We start from the raw sequence: 23,047 nt of genomic DNA, 5'->3' as shown, positions 1-23,047 counted from the left end.
AGATCTTAATTATGCAGAAACTATATAAATATCTTGGTAATAACTCAGTTAAGAGCTGCCTGTATAGTTCTAGGTCAACTTTAATTAGGATGATGGTAACACTTAGTTGGTATGTTGGCCTCCACTTCATAGATGAGAACTCATCTACGTGCAAGGCACTGATTTTGTTTTGATTTTATCATCCCCAATTTATAGGTGAAGAAACTAAGGCTTGGAGAGGTTCATGATTTTTTTTTTAAGGTCACATGACTACCAAGCCAAGATTTAAATGCAGGCCAGTCTAACTTCAGAGATGACCCTCTTCTCCACTACACTTACTGCCTCCCTAATACTGACACATTCTAACGATTCCTATTCACAACTGTTCAGTTATCAGTGTAAAATTATATATCTTTCTGTGCATCCTGGATTCTGTTTCATCTACATCTCAAGGGTCAGTGCTTTACAAATTCTATTTTAAAGAGTCATATTTCCAGTTTGACCACTAGCACCTCCAAGAATTAGATTTTTCACCTTCATGTTATATATGGAAAATAATCATTGATAGCATCATGTTCTGAAGTGGAGAGTAGTAGGAAGAAATCTAAGTAAGCCATTTTCTTTTTAAATTTTAAAAAAATATTTTCTACTACCTGTTTAAATTTTTCAAAATTTGAAATGCCTTCAACTCTAGCTATGCCAATTCTGCAATTCTTCTTAAATGGCCAGCTTTTATAAGGAGCAGGCAGGATTTCCAGCTCCACACAGTAATAATAGTGATAATAATACCTGTGTTTTTATAGCACCTTTTCTCCCAGGAGCTCCAGTTATTGGATTAACTCTACTGGTTTCCCTTGCCAACCTACTTCCAAATACTATAATACCTTTTATTACTGTGCATTATAAGGAGAGAAAAAGTATTTGAAGTGTAAATAATATGCTAAAGAATCAGTAAATATAGATTTTACCTAATGCAAACACATTTCAAGAAAAATGTATATATTTTAACAAATATCTGGCCCATTATTAGGAGAATATTTTATTTATTTTCACCTCTAACTGAATTAAATTTCCATGGTTAACAGTTACCAGCAAAGTTTTAACTATTTGAGTGTTTGGTTAATGCATAAGGAGATAATCAAGTTGGCATTTCCGTACTTAGTTTATTATGAAATTAAGTATCCAAAAAAACATCTGAATGTGGACAAGATCTTTTAATTAAATGGCATCTTAAGAAAATATCTCTTAAAAAGGGAAAAAACAAGGTATCTATACATTCTGAGGCAGCTAACCACCTATTTTCTTGCACTAAGCCAAGACTGTAACCTGTGAACTTCGTATAATTTTGCTTCTACCACAAGTATTCCCATGTCATACTGAAATATCCAAACGCTTTGATTTGCCTATACAGTGCTGACTGAAACACAGTGACTGCTTACTTACCATGAGTGAAAGTTACTCAAGGAATCAACCCACCCCAAATTTTTACTTCTTAGAAAATATTGTAATTATGTAGACAATATGATGCTGACTGGTCCACGTGGCTTCTTTCTTTCCAGAAATATCCATGCAAGCAAGGATCCAGACAGCCAGATGTGGTATATTTACTTTTGTGATCTCATTGTTTATGACAGTCAAGTCAAACAGAAACTTTTCTGTGAATCAACCCCAGTTTCCCAGTCGCTGAGTATGAATGCTCCTGTGGACATTTGTTGTAAATAGTTTGACCACATTTGTCACGTGTCTGGAACTTACTTCAGAGGCAAAATGGCAATATGCAGCATATGGGCTTAGAATTCACAAAAAGTCCTCTCGTGAGGAGAAAGATTAGAATTACATGATCATAGCAGAGGAAGTTGTTAACTCAGCAATTCCAGACAGAGTGTCCTGCCAAGCAGCAGAGGGTGAATTGGGGGAGACAGAATAGGGTAAGAAATTAAAATGAGACCAGAACGTCACAAATCGAAAATGATAGTGATAAAGTGAAAGTTAAAACAATGACTAGGTATACTATATATATATAGTTTACATATGTCTGTAAAAGTAGCACCTGGTAAGAATCTACAGTTAGAGTTAATCAGAGTACTTTCTTTCTTCCTCATGAGAAATGTCTAAGACAAAACAAACTGATTTCATAGTTGTTGTAATATCCAACATTTGTAAATATTTATTCAGTACCTCCCCACATAACTAGTACTATGGTAGAAGTATACCTAAATGTTAAAGAGAAATAATTAATTTAGAACCACCTGTACACTTGCTTTTTTTGATCTGAAAGACTACAGATTAAAATATTACCTCAAATTTTATTCTGCTAATAGAAGTGAATGGCAATGATTGGTCTACGTTGTCTTGTCCAAGCTTCCTTGTGACAAATAGATGTCAGTTTCATTAACTCCTGTTGCAAAGTACAAACACTAGCTACACATGTGAAAGATATGTGAATCTCAGTGAGATTTCACAGTAGAGGTTTTGTTCTTTCTTTTGAAGGTGTTATCAATGCCGTCACAACCAAGGGGAACAATAAATCTCTTGGATCTAATGGCACACCCAATGAGCAGGGTACTATTCAGAGGCGAAGCTTTTCTTCGATAACTAATACACCAAAGAAAACCCACAAGTTTTTTCAAAAGGGTGATTATCCTCATTGTCTTTAAAAGCTCTCTATTCTCTACTGGTGATAATATAATGAGTTTTTCAGGATGACTTTTGCAAGTAGGTTGTGTTTCCAAACATGGCCGAAACACATCTTTTGCAATGATAACCTTTCCACTTCCCTGTAAGGAGGTAGAGTTTATTCTCTTCTCCTGAAATGTGGACTGGCCCTGTGACCAACTTTGATCACAGGATCAATCCAGATGTGGTAGAAGTGACATTGTAAAACATCACAGGCCAGGCCTTAAGAGATCTGCAGCTTCTGTCTGACCTCCAGCATGCCCCATGTGGAACCAGCTGCCATGCTGCAAGCAAGTTCAACCTATCCTTAGAATATATGCTTCCTACCTTATTTCTTGCTGAAGATGGTTTCAAATAATTAGGGCCACTTCAAATCCCAAGGGCAAACAGTTTTAATGCCTAAGGTAATTCTTCTTAAAAAGTGTATCAACTTTCTTAAAATTCTGAAAAGGCTATCCTTATAAAAAGGGCCTGAATATATTTTTATTTGTTTGGGCAGGAAAAGTCCTCTGAGCTTAAAAAACCTGGGTTTCAGTCCCAACTCTGCCATATTATTTGAGTCTACATCTTGTCACCACTAAAATTTGAAAAATAATGAGAATTCAATGAGATAACATGTGGGAAAGGCTTGTAAATGGTAAGTCATTCTGGAAAAAAAAAGGGAGACATTATTCAATAGGCCATTTGTACATAGTAAGACTGTAGTCCCATACAGAAGTGGCTCTGCGTTGCTATATCCAGCTTTCTGAAAATATGAATTCAGGCTATGACTTTCCCAGCAGGAGGGCACCCAGTCCAACTGCAGGAGACTCAGCAGGCACTGGCCTTTGTATATTCATTCAACAAGTATTAATTTGGCATTAATGTAGCTGGCACTGTTCCAGGCACAGGTACACAGCATGAACAAAAACAAAATCTAGGCTCTCTTGGAACTTTTATGTGCATGACTAGAGACATGTTATCATGCTAGTAAGAGCTAAGAAAAGAATAAGTAAATCTAGGTATGGAAAAAGACAGTAATCAGGAGGGTAAGAGATTTTTTTAGGGAAGGCCTCTCTGATACAGTAAACTTATGTAGAGACCTGAATGAAGGGAACAAACCCTACAAATATGTGAGAAAGGATATTCCAGGCAGTGGGAACAACCACTGCAAAAGCCCTGAGATGGTATCATGCTCACTGTGTCCATGATCAGCAGGGAGGCTGGTGCAGGTGAGATGGAGGCAGCAATGAGAAGAGTGATAGTAGGAGAGCAGAGAGGTCTCTATCAGGTAAGGTGTGGTGGACCACAGAAACAACTTTAGATTTACTCCAAGTGAGAAGAGACACAAAAAGAGGTCTTGAACAGAGCAGAAGCATAACACAATCTATCTTTTTAAGAGATCAGGTAGCTGGGTGCAGAATACATCATGGAAGGGAAGCAGCAGCCTATATAGAATGCTTTTGCAGAAGTCCTGGCAAGAGGTGATGCAGCTCGGACTCAGGCTGTGGTGGTCAGAGGGTTAGAAGTGGCTGGATCCTGGATCTTCTTCAAAATCAGTGCCAGCAGATTTGCCAATAGATTGGGGTAGTGGGTGGGAAGTAAAAAGGAGTCAAGAAAGAGATGGATTATACTGTTTCCAAGCAAACAAAACAACAATTTTACGGTTAGTTTTGCTGAAAGATAACCAAAAAATAGGTCATCTTTAGCACCAGGTTTTCAATGTCCTGGCCAAAGGAAAAAAAAAGTATTTTTTAATGCCAGTAATCTCTTTAGAAATTATTTAACTGTCATATAAATGTACTGATTTGGGGGAAATATTATGAGATGCACAAAAGCAACTCAAATTCTATTTTCTTTAGTTAAAGCTTTATAACTAAGCACAGCTGCAGACTACCCAGGCATAATTATAGCTTCCCCTGGCAGGCAGGCCCCTTGGTTTGAAGCATAGCATTTCATTAATAAAATGAAAGAATGTATGAAATTGTATTTTTAAACAGTTGAAATGGAAGGAGACTCGTAGGTGGCAGGCTCTCTTGACTAGGCCGCAACCTAGTGTGTTCAAGTGTCACATGAACATCGCCTGTCACACATCCCATCCTAGCACGAGTGAGGCTGGCCTTCCCATGCGGTGTTCAGGTAATACACTGGGGCTTCTTAATGCAGACACTCTTGTAATTTCACAGCATTACAGGGAAGGAAAAGGCACAACCCGTGGGCATCCTTACTGCACTCACATTCTACATGTATCTTTGTTTTCTCAGACTAACAGGTTACCAAGAAGCAGTATTAAAAGAAAATGCATGCAACTGACAAAAATTATGTTGTCCACTGTCCAGTGATTTCTCATTTATCTATCTGCTCAACTATTTGCATTTCACTGTATTATTAAATTACTGCATATACTAATTAGCCCCACAACTCCCAAAACATGACATTTTCAATTCCTCCTGGAGCTACCAACAAAATCCAAGTACTTTTTTACAAAAGTAAAAATCTATGTTTGTTCTCTGTGGGATTTAATCCTTGATAAAGAGAAGAAAATTTAATTTTATGTTGTTTCAAATTACCCATTTTACAGATGAGAATTAGATTTTCTCCCTAGACCCTAACGTTACATACTAAATCACAGCCCTTCGAAGTAAGTAAACTGAAATGTTTTAAGAAATGAAATAATTGACAAAGTCCTGTTGTTTTTAACACAGGACTGTGTAATAGCTGTTGTTTTTAACACAGCTCCCTTAAAACCTAGAGATAAGTGATGTTTGTGAATAACAATGTAAGAATGGATTTAGTAACTCCATAGAGTTCTTTTCAAATGCTCATAAAACATTTTTTAATTAATCCAGTGGTAAGTCGTAAAGAAAATCATACAGCAATATTCTCTTGCTACGGGAAATAAAGAAATTAACAACAAAAGCAAAACCAAAAACTAATCACCTAGAAATTTTAAAACACTCTTCTGAATAACTCAATACCTAAGAATAAAATTATAGACTATTTAGAAATTAATGATGGTTCCCACTAATAAAAACCAGAACTTCTTAGAGAAGTGACAGATCCCAGATCTGGGGCAAGAGTTGTACAATGTAAGTCTGGGCAAGTTATCAAAGACTACAGGGGTCACATGAAAAGGACGTAGGATCAATGCAGAGGGCTTCCAATGGCCAAAGATGGGACAATGTGAACGCTGAAAAAGTAATGACAATGGATTGAAACACAAACATATTAAAATCTATGCATTTTTAATAACACTTTCTAGAGATTTCTACAGTACCAACTCACTTTGAAAAATTGTAAATAAGAGATTCCAGAATTTATCCTGCCCTCCTCTATGAAATCTGTCTCAGGGTAAACATTTAGTTGATATAAAGAATTAACAGAAGGCTTCCCTGGTGGTGCAGTGGTTGAGAGTCTGCCTGCCAATGCAGGGGACACGGGTTCGAGTCCTGGTCTGGGAAGATCCCACATGCTGCGGAGCAACTGGGCCCATGAGCCACAACTACTGAGCCTGCACGTCTGGAGCCTGTGCTCCGCAACAAGAGAGGCCACGACAGTGAGAGGCCCACGCACCGCGATGAAGAGTGGCCCCCGCTCGCCGCAACTAGAGAAAGCCCTCGCACAGAGACGAAGACCCAACAGAGCCAAAACTAAATTAATTAATTAATTAATTTAAAAAAAAAAAGAATAGAATCAAAACTCCCTACTTTGCAACCTCTAATGAAATAATGCATCTGGGCAATGATCATGGATGGCTGCTAACACCATTAGGTAAGACTACTGTAATGGGGAACCTTATAATGGATGGATCAGGCTGAAAGCACCTGAGCACATTGATCAATCTTAATAGCACAAGAAGAGAAATAATCAGACATTACAGGCCTCTTGATATTATAAGAAGTGCACAGCACCAGCTATGAGAGATTCTTGCCAAAAATATTAAAACTCAAGCCTGAATCTGATCAAGCTTTTAGTTATAACGCCCGTATACAGGAAATCCAGGGATAAATGAACATGTTAAACAACACCATGGAGATAAAATCAGCCAAATTTTACACAACAAATGGCCGTTCCATTTCTTTACCAAAAAACAAAAACAGAATGAGAAAAAGGAGGAAGGAATGATATAGGTTGAGAGAGCCATAACAATCATATACTATGTATGGACCTTATTTGGCTGCTGACTCAAGAAACCAAGTGTAAAAAGATATGAGATAAGTGGGGGAAATTTAAACACTGGCTGGTTATTAAATGATACAGAGAATTTTTGTTACTTTCCCCATTTGGAGATGATGATGTTTGTTTAAGAGTTCAAGTCTGTTAGAGATGCAAATGGAAGTACTTACAGATAAAATAATATGTCTGACTTTGCTTTAAAGTAGTCCAGAAGGTTGAGAGAGTAAGGTATGGATACACAAGAATGGACACATTTGTTGAAATTAGTGACATGAAACTAAGGCTTCATTATTCTAATCTCTCTACATTTTTGCATGATTAAAACGTTTCATAACAAATTTTTTTAAAGGATATGAATGACAATGAGAATACCATACATCAAAATGTATAAGATGAAAAGTGACATCAGCATCATGGCAAAGTAAGACGTCTACTGTTTTGTCCTCCCTGTCACCACCAGCACCACCACCTCCCGCCAACAACAATAATGCAGCATCCATCCACCAACAGAAGTGCCTTGTGGGAAATACAGAATCCAGCACTATATGTCAAGAGACCCAGGAGGAGTCTCACCCATCCAGCATTAGGTAATAGACATACAGACCTCAGTCCTGGCTGTGGACCCTGCAGTAGCCCATGAACTGGCTCCAGCCACTCTTGGCTATGGTCTGGGAGCCCCTGGAAAACACTGTCTTAGACAAATACCCAAGAACAAGAGAGCCTTTGTGGAAGGCCAGGTCACCAAAGAGGTTCCAGTATACCCTTGGAGGGGAAAAAAAAAAAGAATTTGATGCTTTGGAAAGGGTAAGAAGAACAGCTTGACTTTACCTGCAGCACCTCTCCCCCAAGACAACACAGCTTATGGCCAAGAGAGTTTCTCCACCTGTGATTTCTCTCGCCAGGGAAAGTAGAAGCACGTAAGTGAGGACCCAGCTTCCCCAGCTGTGTGGGATACTGCCGAAGAGGCTCATTTCTCTCTTCCCCCACTCGGAGTAGTAAATCGTGAGCTGCATGAAGAGGCTGGAAGGAAGAGGCTGGGAATGTGTGGCAGATAGGACTCTCAGAGGATATTAAAAAGGACACAGGTCCTACACATTGTGTCACAGACTCCATCAAGAAGCTCACCCATGACCCCCTGGGAATGCCTCACCTGTGGATCCCCCCCCAACTAGCCCATGGGCACTACCAGCATGCCTCACCTCCACACACCCTGACCCTGTGGCTAGCTCCCTGTGCATGTCCCCAGTTGCAGTGGTGAAAGTGAGCTTTGGCAGATGGCTGGTGAGAACACACAGAAAGCTGGCCCAAATCTGTGAGGCAGGGAGAGACCACAAACTTGAGCTTTAGTGCCATCTTTTGGAAAACAAAAGGGAGAATGTCAGCACCTGTCCTAGTGTGTTGCAGGATCAAGGGAAAACATACAAGCTTAAGAATTCTGACAAAAGGAAGCAAAAAGTGTGAGCACGTATATCCAGAGAAGGTGTGAGAAAGCCTCAGAATCACTAGCAGAACTGACAGAAGGTATTTCTCTCCTGAAGGCAGTTAGTGAAATGAAGGAGGTAATTACTATTTCAAATGTGAAGACTCAAGGCAACACTTAGAGCATCAACAGCAGAATGTACCAACCAGAATAAAAATCTGTGAGATAGAACACAGGAACTTTGAAATTACCCATTCAAAGGAGAAGAAAATCATGAAAAAAAGAAAGCCTACATGATCTATGGCATATCATGTAAACAACAAGTGACTGAGTTATTGGAGTTCAAGGAGAAGAGAGGGAAAAGGGGGCAGAAAGCTTACTGAAAGAAAAAATGGCTGAGAACTTCCCAAATCTGGTGAGAAATTTGGATAACCAAGTTCATGAAGCTCACTGGTCACCAAACAAAACCAACTAAAGAGATCCTCTCGAAGATACATTAAATAAAGCTTTCAAAAATTAAAGTCTAAGAATCTTAAAAGCAGCAAGAAGAAAGAAGCTTTTAACTTCCAAGGTAACCTCCATAAGGGTATCAGTGGATTTCTCAGCAAAGAGCTTACAGGCCATGAGAGAGTGGAATAATACATTCAAAGTGTTGAAAGAAAAAAACCACTAACCAGGAACATTCTATCCAGCAAAGTTATCCTTCAGAAATGCACGAGAGTTAAAGACTTTCCCAGACAAACAAAAGCTGTGGGGATTCAAAACCAGTACCATGAAAACATACAATGCACTGGTAAAGGTAAGAATACAGTCAAATTCAGAATATTCTAATACTTTAAATACTCTAATACTCCAAAACCCCCATCGAAATGGGTAGGAGATGCTAAGACACAAACTCACCATAAACCCCACCGCCTACATGGTGACACACATGGAAGGAATTCACAACTCCCACTCCCTGAGGAGTGAAGGATTTGGACCCCACATCTGGTGCCCAACTTCCACCTGAGAGATGGATTCCCAAAACATCTAGCTTTGAAAGCCAATAGGCTTGTGTCCACAAGAATCCACAAAGCAAACTGAGAGAGTTCTTAAAGGGCTCAGGTGGACTCACCATGGCTAATCCCTCAGGGCCCAGCAAAGAGGCAGCAGACAGAAAAAAGCCCAGTCTTTCCATGAATGAGGTCTATTTGCTCATCTTAAAAGCTTTGGCCAGAAGGACAGACTTCTAATTTAAAATACATCAGAAGTCACTCTAATATTCTCCAGAGAACACAGAAACAATCTCTAGTAAGTATATCCAACAAAATAAGACAGAAAACCCGAATAAACACTTTAAGAATGAGCAAGAGGCCATACTCACAAATATGGGAAAAAATTTTTAACGTAAAATAATAATATTGAGTTACAATAAAGCAAAAATCTAGATGAAATGGATGATTTCTAATAAAAATGACCCAAATTAACTCAAGAAAATAGATAAAATACAAAAATACTAATAATCACAAAATGAATAGAAATGATAGTTTAAGATCTAACCCCAAAAAGGCATCAGTCCAGATTGTTTTATTATTCTTACTTTTAATCATTCAAAAATATCAGTAGAACAGAAAATATACCAGGCACTATTCTTAATGATTGAGATTCAGCAATAAGCCAACAGAAAAAAATCCATACTTTCACAGAGTTTACATTCTAGAGGTGATGAGGGTGACAAGTGGTGGAGGAGGAATACAAACAATAATAGAATAAATAAGTAAAATATATCATATGTTACATGGTATGTAGGTTGAATAATAAAAGCCTTCTACCCACCCCAAAGGCGCCCATGTCCTAATCCCCCAGACAAATGATTATGTTACTTCATGTGACAAAAGGGACTTTGCAGATGTGATTAAGAATCCTGAACTGGGGGACTTCCCCGGTGGCGCAGTGGTTAAGAATCTGCTTGCCAATGCAGGGGACATGGGTTCAAGCCCTGGTCCAGGAAGATCCCACATGCTGCAGAGCAACTAAGCCCGTATGCCACAACTACTGAGCCTGCACTCTAGAGCCCGCGACCCACAACTACTGAGGCCCGCACACCCAGAGCCCGTGCTCCGCAACAAAAGAAGCCACCGCAATGAGAAGCCCGTGCACCACAACGAAGAGTTAGCCCCCTCTCGCCACAACTAGAGAAAGCCCACATGCAGCAACAAAGACCCAACGCAGCCAAAAATGAATTAATTAATTTTAAAACAAACAAACAAAAAAAGAATCTTGAACTGGGATAATTCTCCTGGATTATATAGGTGGACTCAGGGTAATCACAGGGTTTCTTATAAGAGGAAGGCAGGAGGGTTAGAGTCAGACAGACAGATTTGAATATGCTACACTGTGACTTTGAAGATGGAAGAAAGGGCCAAGAGCCAAGGAATGGAGGCAGCCCCTTCAAAGCTGCAAAAAGCAAGGAAACAGATTCTTCCTGAGAACCTCTAGAAGGAACCAGTCCTAACACCTTGATTTTAGGACTTCTGATCTCCACAACTATAAGAAATTTGTATTGTTTCAGCCACTAAATGTGTGCTAATTTATTACAGCAGCAATAGGAAACTAATACAGATGAAAAAAATAAGTAAAGCTGAGTAAGGGCATGGGCTGGCCAGGGAGTACAACAGCCTTAAATTAGTTAGAGTGAGTCTCAATTCTAATAAGCCTTGTTAGGTAAAGTGTTCCAGGGCATAGAAGAAAAAGTATGATAAACTACATCATGAACAAAACTCAAAGACAACAGATAGAAAATTAGGAAAAAATGATATACAAATGGCAAATAAGCATATGAAAATTTATGCAATTTCAATAGTACTGAAAAAAATGGAAATTAAAACAATAAAATAAAATTTCTGTTTAAGAGAATGACAAAAATTTTAATTATTATCATCCAGCACAGTTGAGTGTGTGGATAAAGGGCAATCTCTTAAATGACTGAAAGAATTTTAAACTTGTATGGTCTTTATGGAGGGATATTTGGTGACCGCTATAAAATTTTCAAATATTCATACCGTTAATTACATTCCTAAGAATCATCTTATAAAAATGTTTATACTCAGAATCAAAGAAGAAGTAAAATGGGAAGATATCGCATGTTCATAGATAGGAAGGCTGAATATTGTTACAATGTCAGTTCTTTCCAACTTGACCTATAGAGTCAATGTAATCTCAAACAAAGCCCTAAGTTATTTTTTTGAATGTTGACAAACTGATTCTAAAGTTTGTATGGAGAAGCAAAAAGACCCAGAATATACAACACAATATTGAAAAAGAACAACAAAGTTGGAGGATTGATATTACCTGACTTCAAAACTTATAAAGCTACATTAATCAAGACATTTTATATTGGCAAAAGAATAGAAGGATAGATCCATAGACAAAATAGAGAGCCCTGAAATAGACCCACATAAATATAGTCAACTGATCTTTGACAAAGTTGCAAAAGTAATTCAGTAGAGCAAATATAGTCTCTTCAACAAATAGTGCTGGAACAACTGGACATCCACATGCAAAGAAAGATGAATCAAGACACAAACCTCACATCCTTCAGGAAAATTAACTCAAAATGGATCAGAGACCTAAATGTAAAACACAAAACTATAAAACTCATAGAAAATGGCATAGAAGAAAGACACGAATACAATACCAAAGACATGAACCATGCAAGAAATAATGGATATGCCGGGCTTCATTAAAATTAAAAACTTCTGCTCTGTGAAATATCAAAAGATTTCGAAGACAAGCCACAGACTAGGAGAAAATAATAGCAAAAAAAACACATTTCATAAAGGATTGTTATCCAGATATTTTGGGGGTACTCTTAAAAACTCAACCATAAGAAAACAAATGACCTGATTTTAAAATATGCCAAAGATCTTAACAGATGCCTCACCAAAGAAGATGAAGATATAAAGATGGCAAATTAGCATATGAAAATATAGTCCACATCCTATGTCATCAGATAAATACAAATGAAAAATAAGATACCACTACATGCCTCTTAGAATGGCCACAATCCTGAATAATGACAACACCAAATGCTGACAAGGATGTGGAGCAACAGAAACTCTCATACGTTGTTGGTAGGGATGTAAGATGGTACAGCCCCTTTGGAAGACAGTTTGGTGGTTTCTTACAAAACGAAATATACTCTCAGCATACAATCCAGAAACTGTACTCCTTGGTATTTACCCAGAGGAGTTGAAAACTTATGTACACACCAAAAAAACCTGCACATGAATGTTTATAGCAGCTTAATTCATAATTGCCAAAACTTGGAAGCAACAAAGACGTCTGTCTGTAGGGAAGTGGATTAAAAAACTGTGGTAAATCCAGACAAATATTATTCACCACTTTAAAAAAAAAAGCACTATCAAGCCATGAATAGACATGGAGGAACCTTAAACGCATATTGTGAAGTGAAAGAAGTTAATCTGAAAAGACTACATACTGTAAGATTTCAATTATATGACATTCTGGAGAAGACAAAATTATGGAGATAATAAAAAACACCAGTAGTTGCCAGGACTTAGTGGTTTGAGGAAAGGAGAGATGATTAGGGAGAGCACGGAGAATTTTTAGGGCAGTGAAAATACTCTGTATGGTATTATAATGATGGATATATGTCATACTTGTGTCCAAACTCACGGAATGTACAACACCAAGAGTGAATCCTAAGGTAAACTATGGACTTTCGGTGATTATGATCTGTCAATTTAGGTTCATTCTTAGTAACATTCTTAGTAAACAAAGCAAAACAAAACAAAAACCATTCTGGTGAGTGATGTTCATAACAGGGGAAGCTGTGCATGTGTGGAGGCAGGAGCTAAACAGGAAATCTCTACACCTTCCTCTTATTTTTATTATAAACATAAAACTAAAAAAAATTAAGTCTTTAAAAAACTCTTACATGAATGTCCAAGAAATACATGCAGTGTTCACTGCAAAAATAATAAAAACAACTTAAGTTTTAACTAATGGGGAATTGTTAAATAAATTATGACATATCCATAGAAAGGAATACTGTACAACAATTAAAAACAATTTAAGGTAGATCTATTTATACTAACATGGAAAGATATTCACAGCACATTATTAAGTGAAAAACTTAAGTTACATAATTATGTATACACTATGGTATGCAGCCTCTCAGATGGCCCCCAATAATCACCATATTCACACCTTTGTGTAATCCCCTCCTCTTGAATGTGGGATGGACCTACCAATTTACTTCTAATAAATAGAATATGGTCAAAGTTATGGGATATCACTTCTGAGATTAGGTTACAAAGAGACAGTAGCTTCCTCTTGCTTAATATAATGGAAGCCAGCTGCCATACTGTGAGTTGCCCCATAGAGAGACCCCTGTGTCAAAGAACTGAGGGAGGTCTCCAACCAACAGGTAACTGAGGCTCTAGTCCAACAGCCTCATCAATAACTGAATCCTGCCAACAACCACATGAGTGAAGTTGGAAGCATATCCTTCCCAGGTGAGGCTTCATCTGACACCACAGCCTCAGCCAGCATCCTAACTGCAGCCTCACGAGAGACCTGGAAGCAGACGATCCAGCTAAGCCACACCCAGATTCCCGGCCCACAGAAATTTTGAAATTATGTTTGTTGTTTCAAGTTACTACATTTGGGGTGGGGGGGAATTTGTTACACAGCAAGAGATAACTTGTACAATCCCATTTTTATATTTAAAAAAAAGTTAAACTATGTTATGTATATGTATGGAGAGGATTGGGAACTTGCATGCAGGGATAGATGTGTGTGGAAGGAGAACATCCAACTGCTAATGGACTTTCTGGACTACAGAATTAGGAGAGAAGGAAAATTGCACTTTTTATTTCCATACTGTTTGAATTTATAACAATAAGTCCGTATCATTTTCATAGTCTAAATACATATTTCCTTGGAATTTTTCTGTATAATTACCCTTGTATCATGTTCTTGACTGGTAATAGTGAGGTACTACTCTGATTGTTTAGCCAAATGTGGTGATGGATTTTTCACCGACCCACTCACACGCTCCCTCTCTTGTAAGTGGTATATTCTTTCAAGGACAGAGACACCACCAATGAAATGAAGCAAAACTAATTGACCTTTACAGGAACTTAACCTCTGGTTTTAATAAACTTTTGTTAAAAGTAGGTTTTAAGTTCCATCACCATCAGCTCCAGTAACCCAAAACCTCAAATGATCAGGATAATTTTTTCTATATTCTGAACAACTTTAGTCTTCCAATCTCAGAAAAGAACATCACCACAGCCAAGAAACCCGAGGTCATATACTGTTCCTTTCTTTCCTTCAGCAACCACATCCAATCAACCGTGTTTGTCTTGAATCACCGCTTTTCTCTACTTTCATGCTACTGCCTCAATCCAACCACTATCATTGCTCCCCTAGACCACTGCAATAGCTCTCTGACTGGTCTCCCTGTTCCCACATCTGCTCACCTATAAATCTTTCCTCATACAGGCCAGTATGGTTTCTTTCCTTTACTTTTTATTTTGAAATTATTTAAGACTTACAGAAAAGTCGTGACACCAGTACAAGAATAAACAAAGAACCTCTCTGTACATTTCCCCCAAATCCCCAAGTTAACATTTACCACATTTGCTTATCATTCTCTCTCTCCACACATTTCTTCTGAAGCATTTTATACATCCTGTTACCAAGGCTCTTGCCCCAGAATCACACCCCTGCCCTTCCCTCAAATGGAAACCAATTGCTCTTATCTAAGTTTCAGGAGGAAGCTGCAAAGAGAAAAACAAGAACTGGTTAGAACCAAGTAGGCCCAAGATGGTCAACATTTGACTTGCAATAGACCTTGAGCTTCATTATACACTTATGGTAATACATTAGCTAAATGACACACCCACCAGCACCATGATGGCTGACAATTGCCATGACAACAACTGGAAAAACCCATACAAGGACTGAAAAGGAGTGTTGCCTCGGTTCTAGGTTCAAACCACATCCCTGTTCTCAGATAAGTCATGAATATTCTTCCCAATCTTTCCAGCTCCCTCCCTTTTACGTCGGCCCTCTTATGTATATGGCATCATATATACAGTGTCAGTTTGAGAAGCTGATTTGCAAACTAAGTTCCCGCTTCTCCATTCCTTGACCATTGAATAAAGCTTGTGCTGTTTTCAGTCTCAGCATTGGTTTTGTTATTGGCTTAGTGAATCCAAGCGGAAGGAGAACCTCCTTGGCAGAGACAAGGGGTCTCCACCTGGGCTAGGACCCCAGGGTGGGTCCAGGTGACCATCAGTAACAATCTCACTTTTTTACCCCTCAATACTTCCAGGCATATTTCCTAAAAGCAATAACTTTCTCTTGCATAAAGAGTACACTTATCACAATTAACATTTCATCATAAAAAATGTAAAAAGTCAGTTGTACCTCCCTCACCATAATGATAAGCAAAGCCTTTTAGGTTGTGATGTCTTAACAGTTACTGCATGAGTGCTAAATGTTGCTTTTAATTAAACAATAAAGAATGTAACATCATTTCTAGTATCTTTTTTTATTAAAAAAAGAGTACACATCAAAAATCAGGAACTTAGCACTGATAATTCTATTATCTACAGACCTTATTCAAATTTCACCAGTTGTCCCTTATTCAAATTTCACCAGTTGTCCCAGTTGTCTTTTAAAGAGTAAATAAAACTATGCCACTCTCCTGCTATAAATACTCCAATGACTGTCTATTATATTGTAATACTACCCAAAATTCTTTACTTTGGTGGAAAAGGCCCTGCATGTTCAGATTCCTGCCTATTTCTCCATCATCATCATCGCCTCCTAACACTCTCCCCATTCCTCACTTTAATCAAGCCCCACAGATCTTCTTTCTGTTCTTGCAGTACATCATCTTTTTTCTACCCCAGAGCCTTTGCACTACCATCGACTGTCTGGAATGGTCTTTCCCACAGATCTTCAATGGTGACTCCTCATCACTCAGGGCAAATGTCCCTTTCTCCTTGACTCTATGTTATGTTGCTTTCTCCTTGTATGATTTTTAGGAAGGGAGGTAGGGATATGTAATTCTAGGCTGTTATCATGTTCTTACAAGAACTCTAAAAGATTGAATTCTTTGTACTTTTGTGTCTATTTTGTTGTATTCAATTTATTTATAAATTGTTAATCAGCGTATGGTACATACAAGATATTCAAATTTAAAAAAAACCCTCTTCTTAAATCTCTAAATAAAGAGCAACGTATAGCAACGTATACTACCATATTATTATTCTTGAATATTTATCACAAAGTTGGTGTCATTAAGGCAGCAGTGATTTCTCTCTCTCTTCGACATATTAACAGTGTAAAAGAATAGGCATTATTTCCCAAATGCAAGCTTACCTATAAGTATTCAACGTGAAGTTCTGATTACAAGATGTGATTCTAAGGACATAAATTAACTACTTTGTTTCAATAACCATTTATCATCAGTGTTAGTGTGTAAGCCATTTATATAAGGGGTGCCCTAAACATTGCTCAGAACTACAGCAGAATCATGAAAACAGTACCAGAGAACAACATGTTAATTCTAAAAATGACAAGATAGGAAGTAGAAAATGATTATTGCTATTATTTGGGGCTTTATGACATTTTTCTGTAGTGCCATCCTGTGTTGCCCCTACTTCAGGTAGCAATCTCTCTCCTTCCTACGCTCAATGACAAGGATTACATGTTTGAATAAAATGTCAACAACCCACATTATGCAGGGTAATGGGAATCCATCATCTAAATATCGTTGCAACTAAGGACTGTCATGTTCAAATTCTCCCTCACTATTCATAGCTGAGAGAAACAACATCTTTAAGACCTTGCCTGAGTTTTCAGCTAAAAACCACTTGATTTCAAGGTGACAGAGTATGTTCTTAAGAGCTGTTACCACCTTGGATAATTATAAAGCTAGAGAAAGGCTGTGAGAGGGAACAAAAGAAGATTAACACCTCTGCATGTTGATGCAGCATAACCGAGGCGGGGTCGCCAGTGACCCAGAACTAAGAAAGCTGCCAATTGGGAAGAAAATTGAAATAAGATGCAAGTGAGGAAACCTTTATCAACAATTAAAAACAAAGAGCTTACTTCATCCTTTTGAAAGCTATAGACATTTGTGGCTAAAAACAGAGGATTTTGAATACCGTCAAGGTCACAACTGCAAATAGTGAGTTGATTGGTAGTATAAAAAAACACAAAGAACAAAAGGATAAAAGTAAACAAAAATATTGTTGAAATGCAAAACAGGGAACTGGGAACAAGATTTCACATTCGGCCTTGGCACAAGCGGGGGGGCATGGAGAAACTTTACCAAAGTTTATGTTGTTTGCTGTTGTTGCCTGAAGATTTTGGCTAGTTGAAGTCAGTACTACTCTTTTTCAAGTTAGTTCAATTCAACTAATATATTCTAAACCAGTGACCTCTAAATCCTAGTTCACCAGGATACGGGGAAAAAAGATACTCAAACTTTTTATTTTTTATCTCTCTTTTAAAATATCTTACCTTGTAGATGTTAAAATGTATGTTCTATATTAGAACAACAGTACATATAAATTACTAACTATACCAACAAGCCTATAGTGAAGATAAATAATCAAAAATTGTTTATTGAGAAGGGGTGTGTGATCAAAAATATAGATTCTGATTCAGTAGGTCTAGGGTGGGGTCCAAATGACTCTGGTGGACATTTTTAACATATATTTATTCATTTTAATCCTTACAACAATTGTACCATTAAGTTGTACAATATTCCAAGGCAGGTATTATAACTATTCCCATTGTCCAGATGAGAAAACTGAGACATAGAAAGGTTAGGTCATTCCCCAAGTTCACACAACTAGTGAGTAAGGGAAGCAGAATTCAAATACAGGCAGTCACACCAAAGCCAGGGTTCTTAAGCACTGCACAACACAGTCTCTCAAGAAGTTAGGGAACTCTGACTGACAGAAAATAGTTAAGCAATAGATTGGAGAACTAAAATCCCAGGTAGGAGAGATGGGTGGGCGTCCAGTGGGGAGTTTCACCAGTCTGAGTAACACCCTAACACAAGGTTTTCTCACTCATGAGTACCAAAGTATACTCCCCAGTAATCCCTCACATGTTAGTCACATTTGATTGGTTTTGTGAGATGGGACAATTCTAGAAAGACAAAGATAGGAAATAAGATGCAAACACTGCTTCAATAAAATATCACCCAACCAGAGCAGCTCACTGTCATTTTTTTTTAATAGAAAGCTTTCACCGTATGGAACTAATTATCGCCATCTGCCGTTCCATACTTCTATTTCCTCTCTAACAGCTCATTCTTCAAAAACTCAGTAGCTTCCTCCCTTTACATTTGTAAATGCTGTTGACTATGGATAAAATCCATGTTTACTTTCTATTCAAAACCTCATAGGAAAGCTTGTTTTAATCATCCACAGATGTTTCATTCAGTTCTGCTTAGCTTGGCACAGAACTTCAGAGGGAAATAAAAGAAAAATCTTTATTTTATATTTCAATTGTAGATTGTTACAGACTAAATAAAACGCCAAATTGTTACTGGAAACAACACAGCCACTGTAATAACGATAGTCGACATCTCATTTTTACAATTATAATTTTTTCTGGCATTTGTTGAACTCAAGATGGTTTCCATATTTTACAAAGGGCTTTTTTCCCCTTCTCTGAATGAACCTGCATTGAAGCCATAGAACTTTGTACTTTATTTTTTTTTTTTTTTTTTTTGGACTTTATTCTTAATACAATCTTATACATTTGAGAAATATTGATATTGTTGCATGATACATAGTGATTAGGCTTTTAAATAATACTTTCGACCTTCTGGTATCATGCTTTGTGATACATGTTATCCTTTTGAATTCCTTTTAAAACACCCATTAACCCCAAATCCACTCTATACATATCTAATACCTCTATGGGTCTGTTCTTCCTGGCTTTCCTTTTTTTTTTATTTAACTAAAGAACAATTGATTATATATAAACATTCACTGTGAATTGCATTTACACTTCAGTTATTAAATATAAGGGGTGAAAGCAGCTTTTCTGGTGCAAAGTGTATTTCCATGAACTTGTGGTAGATTCTCTACTGATCTCTAATAACTTTGACATGAGTGCTTAATATGTACACCATTTCTTTATAATCCTACCCCTCCAACCAACCCAAAGGTCACCTGATTCATTGATATCCTTAAATTTTCTAATGAGGTCCTTTCTCATTTCTTTTCATCCACTAATGTCAAGAATCAAACTATACTCCCCAAGACCTAGTCCAAAATTTATCAAACATTTATCTCCTGCTAAGTCCAGCCAATCACACTGCTCCTTCAGAAGCATTTCATTTAAATTATCTTCACACAGCAGAGTTCATTTTGACCTTTTTTTCTTATTCCAGTGTGTTAAAATATTATAAATATTAACTTGAGCTGTTTTTACCTTTGATTCAGTACACATGGTTCTAGACGTATTCTCTCAAAGCACTAGAAAGAGCCTCTGTACATATTTTCTTAGTATCTCCTCAATGATGACCCCAGAATGAGACCAACTGACTTGATTAGAGAGCCAATTACGGCTCCTTGTAATTGTTCCAATACACATGCCAAAACCCTGGTTTCATTGTGCTTATTTTGCTTTATCAGAATTCTATCCTACTGTTCTCCTACAAGTGTCTATTCAGAATACATGAGTTAAAGAAGTTGTGTGTTACCGGAGTGAAGAAAGAATATATTAGGAGGGATGATCGAGATTTGGGTCTAAATGATTGAGATTTGGGTCTAAGAGAAGCCACCAAATCAAATAAAATGTTTTAAGTCAAAGTAGGAAAAGAAACAGTTTTCTTTACATCACCATATTTTCCTACGTAAAAGTGACAACCCTTCAAAGAAGAGTTCTAAATTCTATGTTGATAGTGAGAAAGAATATTTTCGCAAATTATCTCACCTACAAGCTATATACAAATATGACCCAACAAAGACAATGAACAAATCTAGTAAAGACCTGACTGTACTTTTTGATGTCAAGGTGTAACTAAGATTCTCTGCCCTTAATAAAAGCTAATAGTGGTTATGAATAACTCAAGGGCTTTTTAAATTATTGCACAAGTCATTCATTTCAGAAAAGGGAGTAAGGTTTAGTCATCCTTTGATATCCAGACACTGTAATCAAGACAACTGGATTCCTATGAGGCAAAGACAACAAATTATGATCTACCCCACAAGAATAAACAAAACTTGAATTCCTAAACTAAAGAGTTTTTCCTGCTATAGACTTCTGCCACCATTAACATGGTAATGACACTAAAATCTTGTCCTCTGGACATGTGTCCCCTTTAAAGAAAGAAGAGAAGGGCTTCCCCGGTGGCGCAGTGGTTGAGAGTCTGCCTGCCAGTGCAGGGGACACGGGTTCGAGCCCTGGTCTGGGAAGATCCCACATGCCGCGGGGCAACTGGGCCCGTGAGCCACAATTACTGAGCCTGCGCGTCTGGAGCCTGTGCTCTGCAACAAGAGAGGCCGCAACAGTGAGAGGCCCGCACACCGCGATGAAGAGTGGCCCCCGCTTGCCGCAACTAGAGAAAGCCCTCGCACAGAAACGAAGACCCAACACAGCCATAAATAAATAAATAAATAAATAAAAATTTAAAAAAAAAAAAAAAAGAAAGAAGAGAACTTAAGTACTTTAGCCCAGGGATCCCCAACGCCCCAGGGCCGTAAACCGGTACCAGTCCGCAGCCTGTTAGGAACCGGGCCACACAGCAGGAGGTGGGCGGCAGACAAGTGAGCGAAGCTTCATCTGCTGCTCGCCATGGCTCGCGTTACCGCCTGAACCATCCCCCCTACCCCCAGCCCATCCATGGAAAATTTGTTTTCCACGAAACGGGTCGCTGGTGCCAAAAATATTGGGGACCACTGCTTTAGCCTAATTTCTCTATGCGTATATAATATTGGACGATCCTTTTATGAACATAAAATACAGGCCATTTGCTCTGAAAGTAGGAGTGAAAATAGAGTGGTCAAATTTCTAAGGAGATTGTGATTAAAATGAAAAGCTGAGGAGACAATAAAAATACTGTAAGCCTATAAGAAGAGAGGCATTTTATTTTATACCATAGTTAAAAGTTAATATAATTTATTTTTTTTAATTCAGATATAAGGTTTTAAACATCTCAAATGTAAACAAGTAATACCTTGTAGGTGGATCAATTTAGAAAATGTCAAGAAAGTTCCACCCACTTCTACCCAAAAAAGTCAGATGGTTTTTAGTTTCTTCATCTGTAAGATTGTCTATTTAATATCATATTTCCTCAAGTCTAAGATGTCATTAATTGTAAAACATTTTATTTGCTAAGAAAAAAATCATGCCACTTAAGTTATGATAGTCCATCAACGGTAAAACGCATCCCCATTTTGGAGACATTAAAATGTGAAAAAAAAAATGTGCATCTTACATTTGGAGAAATACAGTAAAGTCCTTTCCATATATTCACATAGAAACAAAACCCTAGTTCTGGAATACAGTAAAGTACTTGCTTTGGTGGCATACAGAAAGTATAATAAATGCTTTAAAGAAAGAAAGAAAAAGACATCTCACAGATAACATGGAAAGTCACCTTGTCTATACAGGTTCAGAAATCTGTTTGAACTTTCCAATATATATTTTTCCCACTGTGGCCTTACATACCTATTTATTTTACCTTTAGTGCTGATTATAAAAGTAAAAAGTATTTATAATTTAAATTATAAAACTTTAGAAAAAGGATCCTGATAAAGATCTGGCCTGATTTTGATCTGCAACAACACAGGCACTGTAAAAATAAATAACATAACAAAAAATTTTTTAAACCTCTTTTTCTCTTGGTTTGTTCTTCACTTCTATATGGTCCCTTCCCACACACACAGGTGCTATTATAGTTGCTGCTACAGCCTCCCTCCACCCCTACATTGCTCACCCAGCTTCTAGAGCCTTTGCCCAACTTCAACAGGAGACAGTCAACCTCAATCCTCCCATTTGATTCCTCTGAAGGAGGGAGGAGGGAAGAGGGAGGAGAGATGGGGGCTGATTAGAATTCAAAAGTAATAGGACTTGGGATTCAGAAACAGCTTCAGGGAAGTTCAAGGTTAACACAATTAATATCGTTCTAACTACTTCAACTATCTTACTGTTGCAAAGAAGCAAAGGATGGTTATGTTTCTCCTCTGAGCATTTAGTGGATCCCAAAATTTTGTTTTAATTAGCATAATACATATGCACACAGATTAAAGGAGGGACAACCTGTTGCCGCCACAGTCCAGGCAAAGTTCCATTGCTTATGAGGAAGGGACAGAGCAGAAACCCTTCCTCTCTGGAGTGAGGCAGGAAATCTTCCTGGGCCCAGGATTCTGCACTGATGCCAAGCAGAGGTCAGCTTCTGCTAGGTGAGAGACAAGAAATTCTGTCCTACCTAAGACCAACCAGAGACACAAGGCAGAATTTGGCTGCCATGGGGAGGAGAGGAAGTAATGCTGAGAAAACCTTGACCCCAAAGCCCAGGCACACAGGAGTTGCCTAAGACTGACACTGGACCAACGCAATAGAGAACTCCCCGTGCCCACCAAGAGCCCAATACCAACTCATGCAACATGAAGTGATATTCCTCTGTGGCTCAGGCAGACAGGGTAGAATGGGAACATTGAGAAAAACCTTCTAGCGCCCCCAGGTCCCACTCTAAGCACAAGGTAACAGCAGCCACCACTGGGGTAATCCGAGGCCTAGGATGAACTGAAGATAACCATAGCAACA

General features: G+C 38.0%; 1 long non-coding RNA gene across 1 annotated transcript; it reads left to right on the top strand.

Annotated features, from left to right (window-relative positions):
• Positions 1–1,169: 1,169 nt before the first annotated feature.
• Positions 1,170–22,350, top strand: LOC309648082. The gene is made up of 2 exons (XR_014256468.1): positions 1,170–6,218; positions 20,819–22,350. It is a non-coding gene; the product is annotated as an uncharacterized lncRNA (long non-coding RNA).
• Positions 22,351–23,047: the final 697 nt, after the last annotated feature.

The sequence above is a fragment of the Balaenoptera physalus genome (genome assembly GCF_965194825.1).
Source record: "Balaenoptera physalus genome assembly, chromosome: 19".
In the NCBI taxonomy this organism is placed as follows: Eukaryota; Metazoa; Chordata; class Mammalia; order Artiodactyla; family Balaenopteridae; genus Balaenoptera; species Balaenoptera physalus.
This window is presented reverse-complemented; position numbering and strand designations above follow the sequence as displayed.